This window comes from Heliconius melpomene, chromosome 21, assembly GCF_056956725.1.
Source record: "Heliconius melpomene rosina isolate 202511_hmr_F chromosome 21, ASM5695672v1, whole genome shotgun sequence".
In the NCBI taxonomy this organism is placed as follows: Eukaryota; Metazoa; Arthropoda; class Insecta; order Lepidoptera; family Nymphalidae; genus Heliconius; species Heliconius melpomene.
Window position 1 is genome coordinate 13,153,537 of NC_140409.1, and position 22,367 is coordinate 13,175,903.

Here is a 22,367-nt window from a genome sequence, read left to right on the forward strand (position 1 = left end):
GACGAGGCGAAAGAGGTGTGTAGAGACCGTAACGTTTGGCGCTCCTTTCTCCCTGACTACCCCGCTAGGTATAGAATTAAGTAAGTAAGTATGTAACATATCAATCAATCATCAAACAACATTTAAAACCTAAAGATATATAATTAACATACTAAATATACACGTAGCGTAAACCAACACCAATTAAGGATAATTTAATTAAGCACTCCCGGTTGGAGTTAATGGATAATTTCCTATCTGAGATAACGTTATTCGATGCGTATTATCGATACAGATGTATAATGTAATCAATAATAAAACATATTGCGGCGTTAAGTACCGCAAGCAGACATGCAATATCTGATACAAAACAGGGTAAAAAACAAGGATATCACATATCGTACATCGTATAGCCGTCGCTGGAATCACTTTTACATGGTAGCTTGTTATAATTGAGTTTCCTCTGTTAAGCAAGTTACTGGAAAGCTTCTATGTTATCGAACGGAAAAATTGTAACCCTTTTAAATAATAAAAAGCCTATATTTTTTTCCATTAAGGGTAAATATAAATAAAAAAATATTTAAAAGCTAAAGCTAGTTACGTCATCAAAACTGCCGAGTCATTCCATTAGCTGCTCAGGTATATTCTCAGAGTTACAAATTAAAATAAAGAGTATGATTATTAGAATTAAGAATATAAACAATGAGTTATCCCAGCTTGCTCATACAAAACTGACTTCGACCTCCGCTGACAACCGCTAAATGTCTAAAGAGAACTTAAAACTCTTACAAAAATGAAAATAAAAAAATAGAAAGAGAAACACTCGTACACAAAAGAAGTTGAATATTACAATAGTACGTAAATACGCGAGATTTGATATATCCTTTCAAAAGGCATGTAACGGGAACTTAAAAAAAAATCGACGGCCGGTCTGGCAGATCTGTTTATTAAATTTTCGTTGTGTGTACTCCACAAACGGTAGTGACGACTGTGATCGAATCACACTCCTGGATTCTACGTCTGTAAGCCTTTGTTATTTATATTGTCAGTATAGAGGAGCTGGTGACGTGAATGATGACGAGTCCAAATAGTTATCTGGCCGTGGGTTTGATTTCCGTTTACCAGAGCGAAGAAATGAAAGTATTAAATATTTCATTTCCTCCAGTGGTTTTCCTTCAGTGGTTCGTCTGTTACGCAAAAATTACTGCGCGAATTTTGATGAGGCTTTTGGCGTCTTAGGATTAATTAGTCACATGGTTAGCATTTTCGTTTGCCGAAAAAATAAACGAAGGTCTGGAAAGGACATAGGCATATGCCTATGTCCTATCCAGTATATCTAAGAATACGTATACAAAATGTCATGATAATCGGTGGAGTAGTTTCGGCGTGAGAACGTTACAAACAAACCTACATCCACATATCTAATACTAGCGGACGCGCGCAGCTTCGCTTACTTATTTAGGGGTGAATTCTAATAAACCACGAAACATGTGTTCAATGAAATATTTTTAAGAGTCTAAATTTAAAAGTTTATTAAAATCGGTGGCGGTTTAAAGATTTTTCCATACAAACTTCCAACCCCTTATTTGCACCCTTAGGGGGTGAATTCTAGAAAACGATGAAACTCATGTTCAATTAAATACTTTTAAAAATCTAAATTTAAAATTTTATAAAAATCGGTGCCGATTTAATTTTTTTTCCATACAAACTTTCATCCCCTATTTCACCCCCTTAAGGTAAAAATTTTTCAAAATCCCTTCTTAGTGGATGTCCAGATTACGAAAGTAAACATCTCTCCAAATTTGACGTTTCTACGCACAGCGGTTACGGCTGTGCGTGCGTCTTACCACAGTCAGTGAGGACAAGTCCTTTTATATATATAGATTAGTATAATAACAACTACAATCTGTCTCGTAATTATTACTACGCCATTTTATAATTTCAAGTATAAAAAATTCGTCCACGTCCACCGCGCGAATGTTGCGAACTAAATAAAAAACGTAAAAGGGAGCGAGCCAGTTGACGTACGTACCATAAAAATGTTATTGGTTTGTTTTACGCGGAGTTTTCAAAACAAAAATTATTAAAGCAGTGTCCCGCGAGAAGCAATTTTTTTTCCAATAATGTAAAATATGTAGAGTTGTTGGGAAATAAAGATTTATGCAGCCCTATAGTTAATTAACTTAAATAGGGTTCTTAATGTATAGGTACGTATATATATTACTAGCCAACCTAGGCGGCTTCGCCCGTTTGCACTACACGAATATTTATTTGAAGCGGAATGCAACGTCGCGCTTTATGTTGTTACCAGAACTAGATCAATTCCTCGAGTATGAATCGAATCCACAACCGTGGCATTCACAGTCAGACGCTGTGCGACTGCACTCTGATGCCCACATATTTTTGAGCAAGCTGAGATAATTCTCGACTTGCTCAAAACTACTATAGCCATCTCGGGTAAGTAGTCAACTTTCCTCCTATCAAAATTCGCTTAAATCGCGCTTTTGTTCGCTCGTTCAACGCAATGACCAGAATGGTGTAGCACCAGGCTTATCATATCAACTAGATGACACATAACATACAATGCGTTGTGTATGAGTGAGTGCATATAGCGTGATGGTATTATCAAGCAATCTCACAGTCCATATCTATATCCGTTATTAATACCCGCATTAGTCGTTCAATTATTATAAGCGATAGCCCCTTATGAGTGGTAAAGTCGTTTCCTTTTTGTTTATATTAAACTTCCAATATTTTATAATAGCTTTGTCTGAAAAAGCGGCGCCGAGTTCCGCCACTTCACTAATCCCATGAATTCTTCCACGCAATACCTCGAAAATCGGCAGAAAATGGGGAACGGAGTGTTATCACTACGTTCCTTCTGCCTATTCTGCTATACGTGAAACATAGAAGCTAAAAAAAACTATTTTTTTTTATTTATTTTTTTTAAATATTTCTTTTTTAAGATACTAAAGTTTTTGCTAAAGTTCCTGCCCAAGTTTATAAGATTATACGATGGTATAATATCTAGAACATCTAATTTAATACGTAGAGGTAAAATCATTTCCTGCCCTTTGAGTTTAGGTAGACTGCAAGCAACGCTGTCATACGAAAACTTAATTTTTGTGCGATGCCGACGACGTTAATTTAGTTCGATTAATACGTTTAACGCCGTAAATCGATAACGGTGTAACGGCGTTAGGTTTGAAAGATTTTTTTGTATTTTACCTACTATCTAGTAGAGTTCATAATTGTATGGAGTCTACCAGTTTCTAGTGGGGGAATAAAATTACAACAATTTAAATCTGCCTTACTGATATAATCTGGGAACTTTGATTCTTTGTATGTATAATTGTATGTACGTAGGTACAAGTTAAGAGATTCGAGTTGTAACTATCATTGGAATTACTAAATCATCTGTATTTTGTATGACAAGGATTATTTTCATATATTTAGGTTAAAATATAAAACAGTAGTACAGATTTTTTTAAGGTCAACTAACATAATCTTTCGATTTTATAAAAAAGTTTTGTGTTGCAAATTTTTTAAATGAATATCGTGCATGACGTACCACTAAGTCGTTAGTTGGTCGTTCTTAATATAGTATTACCATCAGCTGCAGGAGGAGGAAATGAAACTAATTCATCCCCGAAAGGACTCGAATCCACAACCATTACCATACTGTCAGACGTTGTACCACCGAGCCATGATGGCCTCATAATTTGTATATAATATGGATGCCCTAATTTGCACAACTTGGATTACATACTATATAGATAGATAATTCTATTTCTTATTCTCAGAAAAACATATCTTTTCCTTTGTTATTTATCAAAGTTATATTTTCTGCATAATTATAATTAATTAATTTAGCCTTCACTGTTCAATCATTATCGTCGTCAATTAATAAAGTAATAATTGTACTTGCCGCATTGTTGATGTTCTATAAATAACTAGCAACTGAGGAAATAGAATTATTCTTAACAGTAAAGACGGAATGCGCTCAAAGGAAACAGAGCAATAACAATATTTAAATAATAAAAAAATCTAATTACAATCTAATAATTTTACCAACTAAAAGTTGACGATCAGTATAGGTATGTATAGGATGTGGTCGACATTTTATTGTACGAGTAGATAATTTTTATGCATTGTTAATTTGATATTCTTTTCACTTGTAGTTAATTAATAATTTGATTTACTGTTTACAAACTATTTTTGGCTTGATGCTGAATCCTGCACACAGCAGGGTAGGCATAGGGAACCTAGGAACCTAGTGGTAAAAAAATCCGTTACCTGCTAACCGCCTTATTTTTGAGATATTGAATGGCGATAGAAAACGCTACGCGTCTTGTTCATGGTAAAGGACCACCTAAAATTAAATCCTTTAAATATATCTCTATCAATACTTTATATTATAAAAGGATAAAACACGTATTATACGTGTAAGTAAGTACAGCGGAGACTAGTTTCCACATATGCCCTTCGGGAGGGTCCTCTATGTTTTTTTAATATATGCTTACATATTTTTTTGTGATATATTAATCACAATTAAATAATATAGTTTCTCAGATATATTTAGCAATATTGTTTTTTACTATGTCTCATCTGTATTCGGTGGAAAGTGGAGAACAGAACATTTAATAAGAACGGAGTATCTTAACAATAAGACCCCAGGTTCCCACTATACACCCTGCTATACTACTGCCTACACCCTTTGCCCATAATAACCAAGTTTCGCTCTATAAAATAAAATAAGTGACAAGTAGGCCGTCCGCCGGATGGCCGGCGTCACGTCTGTCGGCAACAACTGCAAGTTTACATTGAAACAAGGTGCTACTGTGTACGATGTCTCATATTCACAATAGTTTCATACACTGTATTTACTTTTGTACTAAAACTCTGTTATTAATGTTTTTTGATGAATTGAAACGAATGAATTATTATTTATTAATATGTTCATTTCATCGCTCTGGTATCAAGGAGAAAGCTTGGCAGCCTTGAGTTTCGGCACTCAAGATGCAATGCCACGAAAGATTCAGACGATAGTATGGAACGCAATTTATTGACACTAGGTTCCCTCAGCCTATCAGGTTGTGTGCGGGAACACCGCGACCCTGATTTTTTCCCTATGTCTACTTTTCAACAGAATACTCTTAGCTCATATGTTATATGCATAAGCCATGTTATATATATAGTAGGTTTTGGAGTGGGCAGAGGTGATTGTGAACAAATAAACATTTGAACTAGGAACCAAAATAGATTTGAACATTTCCGTCGTAATGGAAGCGCCGTCCAAGTTCCCCGAGGTCTCCCGGAATAAAACCTATTGAATATTTATAGCACCAGGTGGAACATCAAGTTCGTATACGGTACAGCTCCAGACAGTATAGCTACAGTGCAGAAGTACAGTGCACACTCTCAATCACAACAAAAATTGGCTCAGGATTTTCCCAAACAAACTTACTACTCCTAAATTAATCTATATATATAAAATCGAAACGTCACTCACTCATCACGAAATCTCAGAAACTACAAGTGCTAGGAATCTGAAATTTTGCATAGAAGTTACTTATAGGACGTAGATGCTCGCTAAGACGGGAATTTGTAATATTCGACTTTTAAGGGGTTGTTTTTGAGGTTGAAAGTTTGTATGAAACTTCGCTACTAATGACATTTGTCTTTGTCATTCGTTACTAAATGCTAGGAGTCTCAAATTTTGCATAGACGTCACTAGGACGTAGTCATGGAGACAGAAATTAATAATAACATAGTTCACGCGGGTGAAACCGCGAGCGGGCCGCTAGTGTTATATAAAATAAAAAAAATTTGAAAGTGAAACCAAGTGAAATGTTTTCAACATATTCAATCACACATAAGCTGCTTTTTAATGTTTTTACAGTGCCTATGGCGCACCGCCCACCACGTGCCCACCACGTGCCCACCACGTGCCAGCCTCGCTGTCGTCAAATATTACTCCAATATACAAATATACAATATACAATATTGGAGTAATATTTGACGACAGCGACAGAGCACTAGGAATATGCATAAAATTTAAACTCACCCACAAAAACGACATAAAAATATGATATTAATATAGGAATATTTTTAATTTGTGAAACTCGGAAAAGAGGGAATGTTTAACTTGCCGTTTTATGAGTTTATATCCACTTGACTCTCTAAACAGAACTGTTAAATAATATCTCGTAGAAAGTTTTCATATTTATTTATCAAAGAAAATTGTTGTTCATGATTTTGTCGTTCCGTTTGTTTGTCTGTACACTTGGATGCTCACGATGTTATGGTCTCATAACGTTTTTAATTATATTTGTTTTTTAGCATTACCCTGTATTCGGCTTCACTTCAGACAGAGGGAAGCCAGTGTCAAAACACTCCGCTCCTCGCTCTTCCTCCATTTTCGATATTTTGGCAGATGCTTGGTCTTTTTACCTGAGGCGCCAGAGTTTTCTTACTATTCTTTTTTTACGACTCACATTGTTAATTGAACGCGTCATTTTTAAATTTCATATTAAACTATAAAAATAAATTTAATTTAAAGTTTCATCGGCATTTTTATATAAAATTTAAACCTATTTTATTTTCAGTACGGCATATAAAATAGTAAAACAATTTAAATAACACAAGCAACGATTATGGTGACGATAGCGATGTGGGTAACGTAACATTAATTAAATAATTAACCACGATAATGAAATTTGTATGTTGCCTGCGACGCGACTATTTTGTGTATTATAATATTTTTTATCTTAGTCTTGTTTTTTATTGGCATAGAGAACCTAGTTAAAACACTCCGTTATCCACTTTCCGCCGAATTTTTCGAGGTATTGTATGTTGATAGTCATTTATTAGATCTTTTCCCACAAGTGGTTAGGAAGTAACGTAATGTTAAAATACCTACTTCGTTTCCCTTTGTAAAACTTTGAATTTAATAATCATAACCCCGAGCGGATATCGAACCTAAAACCGACTAACTGAAAGTTAAAAAATAATCGATAATAATTTCAGCTTTTTAGTTTATTACTTCTCACCATACAAACACACATATAATATTTTATATATTGCCCAAATAAATCCACGAGAGCATACATTTGTAGCATTTCAGTTGAACACAACGGATTTTCCAATCCATTTGAATAATCGTTTACACGTTTTACTATTAATTTACTCGTTTTATGAAAACAATCGCTACATACGCACTGAGGCCAGTCGTGGCGCAGTGGCACAAACGTGTAAACTGTAAATGCAATAGATTGTGTGTTCGATTCCCACTCGAGGAAATTAAATATTTCATATTTTCAGTTTTTCGCTCTGGTCTCGAGCCAGTTTCCCAGAGTTTTCTGAAACTCAACTCACAATGCCTTTAGAATTCGACGGAAAGTGGGGAACAGGAACGGAGTGTCTTAACACTAGGTTCCCTCTACCTACAATGTTATATGAGGCATATAGAGTTATTCTAAAAATAACAATTGCATGTAGCAATTTCTATAAAAATCTTTCTTTTTTAGTACAAGCCTAATAATTGATTTTGCATTTACACTTTTGATTAATTGAATGAAATAGGTATAGCAGCTTTTAATCGAATCCTATTATTTATACTGAAGTCATGTTGACGTAAAGTAACATTACGTTTAAGTTATGTTTATTTCTCCGTGAGCGATGAGTTACGCCACTCATCCATCGCATCTCACTCACTAGTGGGGAACTGACTGTTGATGTTGTAGATTGCAATGCCTCAAGAATTCGACGGAAAGTGGGGAACGGAGTGTCTTTTTCACTAGGTTCCCATGATCCTCATGCCTACCCCGCTAATTGCGAGATAATTTGCAAAACCACCAGCCAACCACCAAATTAGCTTCCCCTTTTTTAAACGAAACCCCAAAAAAAGAAAAATATAACATATATTAACAGTAACAATATAAATATTCCACCTAGCTAGTGGAGATCTTCATATGTATGGACAATAACAAATACTAAACGCGAAACAGACAACACTATTAAACAGATGTTCTGTCCGTACAAACAACAGTTCGTGCGTATCCACTCGCTCCTCTATTTGAACTCTTCCTGTTACTAAATCCCCAATAAACCTGCCGGATCAGCCCGTCGGGGTTTAACTGCGTCATCGACGGCAATTGCTGGGTTAGTTTACGTTTATATTGTATTATGATTTGAATATAGCATTCCAATAATATTATAAATGTGAATGTTCGTGAGAATGAATGCTTGTTCCATTTTCAAGCGAAATTCACTGAATGGATTTAGATGGATTTTTAAGTTATTATAATAGCTTCATTAGAATGAGATAACGGAGAGTAATAGAATATATTAAAATACGCATAATTCGGCTAAAATATAACAATATTGTAGTGTATTGTAGTGACTGTAACGCGACGGTCGTGGGTTCGATCCCCACTCGAGGAAGTGAAATATTTATTTACGTTTATATTTCCATCTGTTCGCTCTGGTGTCGTGGCAAAGCGCGGATTTGTAATTGTGTCAAATTGAATTCCTTACATTTTATTACATAGCTAGCTACAAACTTAGAAGTCGTGTTAATAAAACAATAATAATGCTATAATCATTTTAAAACTTGTATAAGAAAAAGTACATTTCTTCACGCCCCGTGGGAAATGGCACTAGTTCCCTTGACTACCGACTATTCTGTAACCTAAGATCGTACCTATTATAGTGTTTTTGATTCCCAAACGTAGCTTCGCCCGCTTAAATTTTTAAAAATATTATTATATAAAATAAATAAATCAGCTTCACGCTGTATGCACAGCAAGTTAGGCAGAGGGAACCTAGTGTTAAGACGCTGTTGTGTGGTGCTAGTGAAGAACTCAATGCCATACTTTACTTCGCCACCAGAGCGAGAAACAAAAAAAAATAAAATATAAAATATATCATTCTCGAGTGGCAATCGAACCCACAATCTGGACCCCCCCTATCACCCCCCCTACGCCACGACTGGGCTAAAAATATATATTAATGTTTTATATATTTTTTTAGTTTCGTATAGAGTATATCACAAGTATATATAAGTACCCAAGAGAAACATAGTGTCAAGACACTTCGTTAACCATTCACCATCGAATTATCGAGAAAATAAATATTGTAACATTAGAGACAAAACTATTTTCTATTTTGCTATACCTGTCAGGCATCCAAATAATAATTAGTCTCGAATAATATTGCAATAATTATTTACCTTTATTGGAATAATAGTTCGTATAGTAACTACATAATATATGTATTCACATCCTTTGTTACATTTGAAACTGGAATATTATTATCGAAAATTCTACGAACAGCTTTCATGTAGATTCAATATAATACATTGAAAACGAGATCTGTATTTGTAATTATTAGAAATCAGTCATACTATTGACTCACATATGCCTTAGTTGGGTCAGAGCAGTTGGGCGGTTTCCAAGGAGGCACGGGTTGAAATCCCGCTACGTTAAATATTTTCTAAAAAAGTATTTTTTTTTCTTAAGTGTGGAATAACATTATAAAAATAAAATATATTAATATATTTGCATCTAAACGTACCAAAGCTAAATCCTACACGGCAAGCTACCTACATATTTGCTTTGATGAAAAATCACGAGATAAATTCGTGAAATACATCGAATTCGTTCAGCGTTAAAATGGACCAATTAAAAGAAGAATTTAATAAAAAACCGTTTATATAGCCGACCGGCTTTTCAAAGCGTATCCCTCTTCAGGTGCTGATCTATGGTGATTAGCGAACCATATCGTAATCGATCGCCGTCATATTGTACGAGACTTCTGTGGGTCTGTGGGTTTGATTCCCACTAGGTTAAAATTCGGCGAGTAGTGAGGAACGGAGTGTCTTAACATTTGGTTCCCTCTATCTACCCTGCTATATGGGGGAAAGTGAAGTTCAAAAAAAGTGGGAGTGGAATTTAATTAAAAAACGATACGTGCATATCAGTCTTCAGATACTGACATAACATAATTAACGAGTTATACTGTAATCGAACATACGAACATGTAAAGGACGTCGCTAACAATGTTCTAGTTGCGGTGGATGGTACAGACAGGGAGGTATCTATATTTTAATATTCTTTTTAGCGTGATAAATTTCTAATAAATTTTTCTAAATACTAGCAGACGCGCGCAGCTTCGCCCGCTTATTTTCACTTTTAGGGGTGAATCCTAATAAACCATGAAACACGTGTCCAATGAAATAATTTTAAGAGTTTAAATTTCAAATCTTATAAAAATCGGTGGCTATTTAAAAAAAAAACATACAAATTTTCAACCCCTATTTCATCCCCTTAGGAGTCGAATATTACAAATTCCCGTCTTAGCGAGTACCTACGTCCTATAAGTAACTCCTATGCAAAATTTCAGATTCCTAGCACATGTAGTTTCTGAGATTTCGTGATGAGTGAGTGACCTTTCGATTTTATATATATAGATTTCTATCTTAAGTCGAAATCGAACCCACACCCTGTGGCGATTCCAGTCACACGCTTGTGCCTCAGTCGACGTCAGTAGGTATATATGTGTCCGTATAAAGTATGAATTATGTAAAAAAAAAAAACTTAATTATTCCATATATGAGTATGTACATGTATAATGACGTCTTTAGAAAATAATATAGAGCTATGTCCTTAAAATTAATTAGGAAGACTCGTTATACAATAATACGAAGTTTTACAAACTTAGGTTTGAAATATTTCTGAACTTAGTATACCTAGAATTAATGTAAGTGTTGCTACGTGTTTCTATTAAGAATTATCTATGTTTTTCTTTTAAAGTTTCATACTGCATCCTGTATATAACAATGTAGGCAGAGAGAACCTAGTGAAAAGACACTCCAATGTCGGAATGAAATAATTCATTTCCCTGAGTTGAAATCGAACCCACAACCGTCGCGTATACAGTTCAGTACATGCATTAATTATAATAACTAAATTATTTTAAATATCCAAGGTTTTTTTATATAATAATTCAAGCACATCTAATAATACTGTACCAGATGTTTACTATGCACTTGCCAAACAACGTGACTCGCGCAGTCCGATTTAATATAAACATACATATTTATATATCTTTATCACATATGAATAATAATATTATAAGAACATACATCTTTTCTTTTTAGTACTAGATAATCACACTTTTTTTATTTATTGGACCACTTTGGCACTAGCTTGCCGTGGTCCATTAAATAAAAAAAGAATCATCAAAATCGGTTCGTGTAGTCAAAAGTTCTGAAGTAACAAACATAAAAAAATACAATTAAATTTATAACCTCCTCCTTTTATAGAAGTCGGTTAATAATAAATAAAATTGGGGACTTTTAGTAAAGTTTGAAATGATAATTGATTAAAATGACAATGTTATCAAGATGAATTCAGGTTAGTAAATAAGTAATTGTGTAGTACCAGCGGGCGAAGCCGGCAGCGGGTCGCTAGTGCAAAATAAAACTAAATCTTTCCTTGTAAGCTCATTATATATTAGAAAACAATATTTTATAGTTCAAGAGCTGAAAAATACAATTTAATAACAAATGTTTATCGTTTTCTGCTTCAGATAATTGTGAAGAGTACTTGAACGGTCTAGTATATGCTTGTTGTGTATCTCGTAGGCGATGCCAACATTATTATGTTATTTTACATGTAGATTTATTAATTTACACGATAGATATGTCATTCGTCGCTCAGAGGCAATTATTTAGAGGTACCGCGATGGTTTTAGGTACGATTTTCACTCGGAATAGTTTCTTATTTTGCTTGAAGATTCCCTTTCTTAGACTTTTCGTCCATCTATCTAGGACATGACTTTAATTGTAATAAAATACACTTTATATATGGGCATAAACTATCTAAAATATAGTAAATCTCACCTAAATATTAGTATTGGTATTTGAACTTTTCTATCTTCCATAATTGTTTAGGTTTAACTGAGAATACCTAGTGATAAATTTAATAAAATTGAATCCCAAACCTGCGTGCGTACGATCGGAAACTGCGCCACGATGGCCTCATAAATCAACTGTCAATAATTTGCACATAACTTTTTACTAAGACTAGCCAAGAAGCAACCCTTTCGCAGCTTCGCCCGCTTGAAATACATAATTATGAATTTACTTATCTGTATAACGTTCAGACACCGATGCCTTACAATTTTATTATAACTATAGATATAGAATACGTGAAGTTTAAATAAAATTATTAAAGAAAAATTTTCAGTAATAAATTTAAAAAAGACCACCTTAAGCTAGTCTTATTGCACTAAAAACATGTAATTAAAGGATGGCCGCCCGTCGCTACATCAATAGACTATAATTTCACTACTTAGTTATCGCTTTATAGGAAATACTGTCCTGACGGAAAATTTTAACGAGGCCCGACATTTGAAGACATCGCCGAATACAGGGGAGTAGAACCGAAAATGAAGTTGAAAATGAAGTTTGTAATATGAAGTTACAGATTCAATATCTCACAAATGTTCTGTAACATTCTGTAATGTAAGTGGAGTGTGTAGGTTTATACTTCAAATGCTTTTATACTATACTAATATCATAAAGCTGAAGATTTTGTTTTGTTGAATGCGCTTATCTCAGGAACCAAAAGGTTAGTCCAAATTGAAAATTTATTATTGTTGGATATCTTCGGTCAAAGTAATATCGGGCACTTAGGATCTGTCATGTGTCATACACTGTCATGACAGGTAAATTCCATTTGACCACACAGAAACTGTAGGTAAAAGATAGTAATGTTATAAATGAGGAGATAGCCTTCTCTGGTTCTTTTTTTAACATGCAAAGTAAAAAAATCAAAGTATTTTTTACGCTATAGTTACATAATGAGTCAACAGTCAAGTGTGCCTTCCTCCAGGAAACACGCTGGAAGGGCAATAAGTCCCGTAACATCGGACAGGGTTACCGGCTTATATACACTGGGTCACCTTCGGGTAGAAACGGTGTAGCGGTAGTGCTTTCTGAAGAGCTTCAGAATGGGCTCCTTGAAGTTGACCGTCGCTCCGACCGCTTGATGCGAGTGAGGGTACTGATTGAGGGCGTTATCACAAACTTAATCAGCGCCTATGCTCCCCAGGCGGGATGTAGCGCGGCCGAAAAGGAAACATTCTGGGAGCAGTATGAAGGGGTGCTACTTGCTGTGCCGTGTACCGAAGTGGTCTTAGTTGGGGGGGACTTGAACGGGCACGTCGGTAGGGCTGCTGAGCCGTATGAACGTGTTCACGGGGGTTTTGGGCACGGTCTTCGCAATGCAGAGGGAGAAAACATTCTGAGAACCTGTATTGCGTCTGATCTGGCCGTCGTGAATACGTTCTTCCAAAAGAATTCTCAGCACCTTATCACGTATAAGTGCGGGTCCCACTCAACTCAAATAGACTACTTATTGACCAGACGGTGTCATATGGGCAGGGTAACTAACTGTAAGGTCATTCCAGGCGAAAGCCTAACGGCCCAACATCGTCTTCTTGTCATGGACTTTAACGTCACTCCGAAGAAGAAAGTAGCCGAGAAACGTAGGCCTCGGATCAAGTGGTGGTTGCTGAATGGACCGATGCAGACCGACTTCCTGGCAGAGGTGAAAAGTCATAATCTTTCGACTGACACCGAGACTGCTCAGGATGCTTGGGATCGGGCTCAGTCGGCAATCATTGCGGCAGGCAGGCGAGTTCTTGGCGTTTCTAGGGGAGGACGTGTCATCGACAGGGAGACATGGTGGTGGAATGACGAGGTCCAGGAGGTGACTCGTGAAAAGAAGGCTGCCTTTAAGAAGTGGCAGGATTCCAACTCTCCTGAAGACAGACTGGAGTACACAGTAGCTAAACGTGCCAGTAAAAGAGCTGTAGCCAGAGCCCGCAGTGAGAGTTATAAACTTGAAACTGTGGAGGGGCAGAAGCTCATTTACAAACTGGCACGTTCCCGGGATAAAGTGACGCAAGATATCGCAAAATGTCTTTGCGTCAGAGATACCCAGGGCACGCTGCTCTGTAATCATGACTCTGTGAAGGAGAGGTGGAGAAGCTACTTCCAGGAGTTGCTGAATACTCAGCACCCATGCAGTCTTCATCACGACCCCCCGCCTAACCTTGGACTTATTGCCCCAATAACCCTTGACGAAACACGTAATTGCCTTCGACGCATGAAGAACGGAAAAGCGGTGGGACCTGACGACATTCCTATCGAAGCGTGGAAATCGTTGGGCTCTCTTGGTGTGCTCCTGCTTACTGACCTTTTTAACCATATCTTGAACACTGGTAAGATGCCGCATCAGTGGCGGCTTAGCTTTATTACCCCTATTTACAAGGGAAGGGGCAGTGTTCAAGATTGTGGTAGTTATAGGGGCATTAAGCTTATGAGTCATACCATGAAGCTCTTCGAGCGCATGATCGACCTCAGGCTCCGCCGAGAGTGTACTGTCTCTGAGTCTCAATATGGATTTCAGCCAGGATCGGGCACCATGGACGCCATTTTCGCCCTCAGAACTTTGATGGAGGCATACAGGGAAAAAAGGAGAGCTCTGCACGTGGCCTTTTTAGATCTGCAGAAGGCCTTTGACTGTGTGCCTCGTCAGTGTATCTGGTGGGCATTGCGATCCAAAGGGATCCCTGAGGCCTATATTGAGATTATCAGAGGCATGTACCACGATTCCGCTTCTATAGTTAGGACTGCTGTTGGCGACACTAGACCCTTCCCGATTACAGTGGGGGTTCACCAGGGCTCGGCTCTTAGTCCGTTCCTGTTCAACGTAGTGCTCGATACTGTCTCGGCTCACATCCAGGACCAGCCTCCATGGCTGATGATGTATGCCGACGACATAGCACTCATTGCCGAGAACCGACTGACGCTGGAGCGTAAAGTGAACCTCTGGAAGGGTACGCTTGAGAACGGCGGTCTTAAACTAAATGTGTCGAAGACAGAGTACATGGCCTGCGGGAGCCGGGACTCGAGCACCATCCTTATAGGTCCTGAGCCAGCCGTTAAGTCGGAGAAGTTCAGGTACCTTGGATCCATTATGCACGAGTCTGGAGGCATCGACCACGATGTCCATGGCCGGATAAGCGCTGCCTGGGCCAAATGGCGGGAGGTCACTGGTGTGGTCTGCGACCGCAGAATACCGCCCAAGCTCAAGGGGCTGATATACAAGAGCATCGTCCGACCGGTTCTTTTATACGGCAGCGAATGTTGGCCAGCACTATCTCGGCACACTCAGGAGCTTCACGTCACGGAAATGAAGATGCTGAGGTGGATGTGCGGCGTAACGCGGTCTGACCGCATACGCAACACATTCATTCGAGGTAGTCTTGGGGTCCGTGACGTAGCGGATAAGCTCCAAGAGCGTCGCTTGAGGTGGTTTGGCCACGTTACGCGCCGGCCTAAGAACTATGTCGGACGCAAGTGCCTTGCTATACTAGTTCCTGGGGCGCGACCTCCCGGACGCCCAAGGAAGCGCTGGTTGGATGTCGTGATGCAGGACATGAGAGCCAATGGTCTAACCACCGAGGACGCAAAAGATCGTGCAAAGTGGAGTAGGTTAAGTAGGAAGGCAGACCCTGGTAATAGCCGGGATTAATGCCAAGAAGAAGAAGAAGAGTTACATAATGAGTCAACGTCCCTCCCCGTTCAGGAAACGGAGGAGGCATTACGTGTTGAGTGGCGGTACTCAACGCCGCGCTTCGCCTCGACACCAGTGCGAAGAAATGAAAATATAAATTTAAATAAATATTTAATTTCCTCGAGTGGGGATCGAACCCACAACCAGTCGATTTAAGAGTCACACTTTGAGCCCCTGCGCCACAACTGGCCTCACCAGCCACTGGACGTGTAATATCTCGAAAATTTAGCGATGCATAGAGAACGGAGTGTCTTAACACTGGATTCCCTCTACCTACCCTGCTGTAAGAAGGATACAGCGTGAAGCCATCTCTGCGTTTAACCCTACTACCATATTCCTATTCCACACCCCGTAACCGCTTGCCATAACTTGATGATAGATCCATAATAGATTTCGTAGCCGAGCGGGTCCTTTGACGGGCGCCGTTCCCAACAAATACTGAGCACTATACCAAAAGCACGTTTGAGCTTATCGCTGTAACTTGCATGTACTCGCACCCGATATGAGATGCTAGAGTTAAATAACGTTTTACTATAATATTGGACGAATAAGTTTTGTCGTGGTACTTGTGGTTGGACCTAATTTTCTAATGTTATTTTAGAAAATTATATTTGAAGAATTGGTAGGTTCGTGGAGAACGGAGCGCCTTAACTTTAGGTTCCCTCTGACTATCATGTTAAATGCGGGTAACAGTTTATACCAAATAAGGGTCTGACAAACAAAACGCGGTAATTGCAAACATTTTTGAGCAAAAAATTAAATCAAAACATGCTGAATGCTATGTGTAACGAAGTATTTTGTAGAATTTATTCAATTTTCCTGGTGATTCAGTGGTTATTTTGACCGCTAAACAGCGGTCGCGGGTGGATATTGAAAATTTGTTAACACATATACCTACATCCCCAGGGGTTGTCTCGCATAGTAAGGTAGGAGCAAACGGAAGTAAGTGTTAAGACACTCCGATTCCCACGCATCACCCAGTTTTTAAACATGCTTGATAAGTGGCGAAACTCAATACCGCGTTTAGTCTACCAGAGTGGGGAAATGGAAATATTTGCAATCATCCTCCCGAGAGGGGATCCAACCCACAATGATCGCGTTTCCTGCTAGAGTCTGTCCCGCTGTAACACGAGAGGCTCTATAACTTTAGTTTTTAAAAAATATAATCAATCAGCTTCACGCTGTAAGCTGTGTTAAGACACTCTATTCCCCGCTTTCCGCCAAATTTTGGCGGCGTGAGTGGCGGATCTCAACGCCGCGCTTTGCCTCGTCACCACAGCGAAGAAATAGAAATATAAACAAAAAATTTAAATTATAACAGTTTGTTTTTTGTTTAAAAATTAATTATAAACGACTAACTTTACTTAATAATCGACTTAAATATGAATAAATCAACTGAATTATTAAAATTTATCAATATATTTATATCTTTTTTATTTTATTGTTAATTAATTATGTAAGTTTTTGACTTGAGTCTCACTTCAGACATTATACCTTATTAGATATTAGGTTTCCTCATTTACTAAGATAAAGCACCGCGTCAATATCCTTTGAGATGTCAGAGCAACGTCTCTAGATAATATGTTGCAAATAGACTGAATATTATAATTTAGTTAGCTGGTTTATAATTATACTGTACTAGCGGATGCGCGCAGCTTCGCCTGAGCCAATCGGTGGCGATTTAAAGATTTTTCCATACAAATTTTCAACCCCTTATTTGTACCCTTAGGGGGAGAATTTTAGAAAACGATGAAACACGTGTTCAATTAAATACTTTTAAAAATCTAAATTTCAAATTTTATAAAGATCGGTGCCGATTTAATGTTTTTTCCATACAAACTTTGAACCCCTATTTCACCCCTTTTGGGTTAAAATTTTTCAAAATCCCTTCTTAGTGGATGTCCAGATAACGAAAGTAAACATCTGTCTAAATTTTACGTTTCTACGCACAGCGGTTACGGCTGTGCGTGCGTCTTACCTCAGTCAGTGAGGACAAGTCCTTTTATATATATAGATTATATAAACTATAAACGCGACGGATGTGGGTTTGATTCTCATTCGGGGCAATTGATTATTCTTTTTTCGTAGCTCTGTTAACGAGACCAAGTGCAGGGTAGAAATCTGCAACTCAACACACGACGTCTCAAAAATTGGACGACGCGTGGACATCCGAGTGCTTTTATAGTAGATTCTCTCTGCCTATCCTGGAGATACAGCGTGAAGCTAAAAATATACTTATATATTTATTTTACTGCAAAATTATTCTTTTATCTCAATATTTCAAAATAAATATTTTATCTTCTCCATTATAAAGGCATCATAAAATTAAACTTCGAAGCCTCTTACATTAATTACATTTCAACATTCAGAGTCTTATCATAATCTGTCGTTTTAATAGTATCTACGTGTGATAATCTCTTGGTAATATCATTCGATTGTCCAAAAATATATTTTATGTTTATTTACAATATATTTTATGTTCTTCTTCTTCGTGTCAATGATTGGAGAATTCATATCATATTTTGCCAGTATTTAGCCACGTCGACTGCGGCGTCTGTTGCCTCCATCAGATCGTCATGTGAGCAGGTGAATGGACATTTCGGGCAGGAGAGTAAGTGTGCCATCGTTTGTGGGTCGGCGCCACAGTCACAGGGTGACTTATCACTCAGTTCGTACCCCCATCTCACGAGAAGCTCATTGCTTCGGCCAACCTGGCTCCGTAAGCGATTAAGTGACCTCCATGTAGGCCACTGCAAGTTGTAACCTGCAGGTAGGCACTCTTTGGGTTTTGGGTGGGTAGATTGTCTGCCATAACCGTACCCTAGCGCGACTCGGAATGCAATCCAGAGCTTTGGTAGCTTGAATAAAACTGTGGCGACTTTTCAAGCGGGCACGAGGTGCGGTGTAGCCATAGAGTGGGTGCCGAGGGTCTATGAATTTTATGTTTATTAACAATTTTATTTCATTTTATTTTAAATATTTGATATTTTCATTCCTTCGCTCTGGTGTCGAAGCAAACGCGGCAATGAGTTCTTTACCTCCGTTCCCACCTTTAAAACTAGGTTCCCTCTGTATATTATGCTGTGTGCAGGATACAGCGTGAAGCTGATTATTAAGTTTATATCCTTACTAGCATTTACCTGCGGCTTCGCCCGCCATGGTCATTGAAGGATTATGTATGAAACATGATGACATGACATAATCTAAGTGCTTTCCAAAACGAAAAAAGATATCGAACCAGTAGTTCCTGAGAATAGCGGGTTTAATCAAACAACCTTTTTAGCGTTATATCGTTAATTAAATCATACATTTATGTATATAATTAGTGGTGGTATCGCCACTATTTTCTCTACCGCCACTCTTTACTCAACGTGCAATGTGGAAACGGGAAACGGAGGGAAACGGAGTGTCTGAACACTACGCTCCCTCTGCCTTCTCTTCTATATACAAAAAATAAGATTCTATATTATATTTGAATATAGAAAGCCCGCAATTATATCTATTTCTGAAAGGACGCTTTCAATTGCACATAACGTGAATAGCAATATCCTAGAATACTTTATAGAATGTTTACCGGATTATATCTATATCGTTTCTCGACAAAGAGGCGTTGCCGTTATAAGACTCCATTCACTATGCATCTTCAATACGGTATAGGATGACAGTGGATTCATTTTATTATATTTATTTTCAACTCTTGCCTCGACACCAGAGAGAAATGAAAATATGAAATGTTTCATTTTCTCGAGTTGGAATCGAACTCACAACCTGTCGCGATTACAGCCACACTTTGTGCCCCTGCGACAGAGGGCCAAAAATTTTTTTTGTTAATATTTTGATGCTATTCTTGGGTCATTCATATCTTAAAGAAATGAAGTAGAACCCAAAACTTATATTTTAAAATTTGTCAACTTCTCTGTTTGTCTGTGCGTTTGTGCACGTTTATCACAAAAACGGATTAACCGATTTAAATGTATATAATAATAGCAATTTTCACAATTGTATTTTGGTAATAAAAATTCTGTTAAACTAAATAACTGTTTTATTTAATGATGAAACTTTAGTTTCCAATGTATGGATATTGCCTTTAAAATGTTAATGTTTATAGAGCACGGAAGTAATTTAGATTAATAAAAAAATCTATATGAAATTCAAGCGGGCGAAGCCTCAGGCGGGTAGCATATACACTTATATACTATACCTACATATGCAGAGTCGCCCCATCTGCAGACACTCAGTCTACCCCTCGAACAGAAACAATTCGTTTATCAACCATCCGCATCGCATCGTCTCTTTTTGTACTGGATATCGTAGCTACGTTATACACATAGGCTAAGTTCATTTTAATTATGTATTGCATTTTAATCGGTGAGACGAGTCGAGCTACATTTATAACTATTTATTTAGTAAATCTATAAAAAAATTAACGTAGCAGGATTTGAATCAGGTACCAAAATATTTACATAACTGACCGAATTAAATATCATAAAAACTATTTTCCATTTGAAATCTTCAAAATGCAAAATTGGCATCATTTTTTATTAGTATATCCTTTGTTACCTATATATCTAGCGGGCGAAACCGCGTGTGTGGCTTCGCCCGCTTAAACTTATCATATAACATGACAGGCAAAATAAAAAAAAAGTTTACATAAATTGTAGGCTATGCGTTGTTCTGATGTGTAAACTATTTTACTGTTAATTTTCATCTAAATCCGTTCAGTAGTATTTGAGTCAAAGTGACACAAACATCAAAAGTCATCGTCAATACCACATTACTTACACAAAAAAAAACAACAACTACCCTCCATTACTAATAACTGACAGCAAAAAAAAAAAAAACAAAAAAAAACCAATCGTCAAAAACAATTGAATCGCATAACTTTACTAAACCACAGCGGCTTAGCTGGCCCCGATAGCATGTATCGCACAACAATAGAGACAGATAGAGAGAGTGATGGGTCCGCCGCGCAGTTCGGCCAAATTGCTGGTATTGCCGGTATTGCCCACGCGAATTCTGCGTTTGTCCGCAAAATGATTTGATGGCCCCAGTTAGCGTGGACCCAGCGTATTGAAGATTGTATACACATTTTGATAGATAGAAGATTTTCGTTCTTTTTTTTTCAAAGGGGAGGGAATTTTTAAATTGCTAAGATTGATATATGGTAAGGTTTGAAACTAGCTCCGCCCCTCCTAAAATGACGTGTATTTTTTTATATCTACAAAGAATCTTGATTTTTTTTTAATATTGTCTTTAATAACATACAGGTATAGAGTATTATCAAAATTTACTCTAGAAAATTAAAAACCATGATAAATATGGCGATACAGAAAGAATACTTTATAAGAAATTGTTTACAATAAACTTTTACGCGCGGTTTCGTCCTCTGTATTCGAATGGAAATAACTAAAGTTTTGTACATAACATTTCTTATTTTCCGAGGTACTTCTGTCATAACTACAACGGGTTAGATAGAAATCATTAACGTGAGCGTATTACGCAAGGAAGCTTCCTTGTCTGAATAATGATGATAATAAATTTAAGAAGAAAACAATTTTTGTATTTACCCCGATAGTTCCTGAGATTATCGCGTTCAACTAAAAAAAACTTTCTAATTTTAAATTATTAGTACAAATAATTGAAATATATTATTGAATTAACGTTTCGACATACAAGTATATTAGGTTGACGCCGTAATTATCGCGCACATATCAGGGGGTAGGGAGAAAAAAAAGCTGTTAACCTAGTATTAAAACATTAAAACTCTGTCAGTCCTCACTTTCCGCTGAATTCTGGAGACATAACGTTGATTGGCGGAACTCAACGCCACGCTTTACCTACGTTACCAGAGTGCGGATATAAAATAATAAGTTTAAGTTACATTTAAGCATATACCTACAATGTAATTAACACTGCTGGTATATACCTAGCGTTATCCAGAACTAGTGTTGCCGATCGATAGTCGACTATCGATAGGCTATCGATATTCTATCGATAGTTGTCCGATAGTAGGACTATCGATATTTAAATAGATAGTATCGATATTTTCGATAGTATCGATAGTATCGATACTATTGAATTTCTAGGAAACGATAGTATCGATAGTATCGATAGTATCGACCTATCGATTATTGTGAACTATCGATCGCATGCTAAGTTACAATAGTATCTTTCTCTTCACCAAAATATGAAAAAACAAAAGAAATGTAACAAAAATGTTTCTTGTTCTTTTCATTTCATCTTGTAGCTATGCTTAAGAATCATATTCAATACTATCGCGGATTAGCATACAATCGATAGTCAAAAACAATCGATAGTATCGATACTATCGAAAAGATCGATACTATCGATTGTCCTATCGATCGCATAGGCTTTTTTAGATTAAAACTATCGATTGCGGAACAATCGATAGTTTGGCAACGCTATCCAGAACACCTATGAACATTATTGCTAATTCGATTAGTTCGCTGTGTATGTGAAGTTCTTTGGTTTCAACGATTAATAGAAACATTAAATGCAGCTCCTGAAGTTGAGACCAGAGGTACAATCGTGCGAATCTAAACGCGACCACTTGTGGGTTCGATTTCCTCTCGAAGAAATGAAATATTTATATTTCCTGGTAACGAGGCATAGCGTGGCGTTGTGTACCGCCACTCAACACACAATACGTGCAGAATTCAGCGAAAAGTAGAAAACGGAAGTGTCTTAATTGGAACGGAGTGTCTTAACACTAAGTTA

General features: G+C 37.3%; 1 protein-coding gene across 2 annotated transcripts in view; it reads right to left on the bottom strand.

Annotated features, from left to right (window-relative positions):
- Positions 1-22,367, bottom strand: part of LOC146527342 (uncharacterized) — an 80,376-nt gene that overhangs the window by 27,258 nt on the left and 30,751 nt on the right. The gene's annotated exons all lie outside the window — the stretch shown is intronic.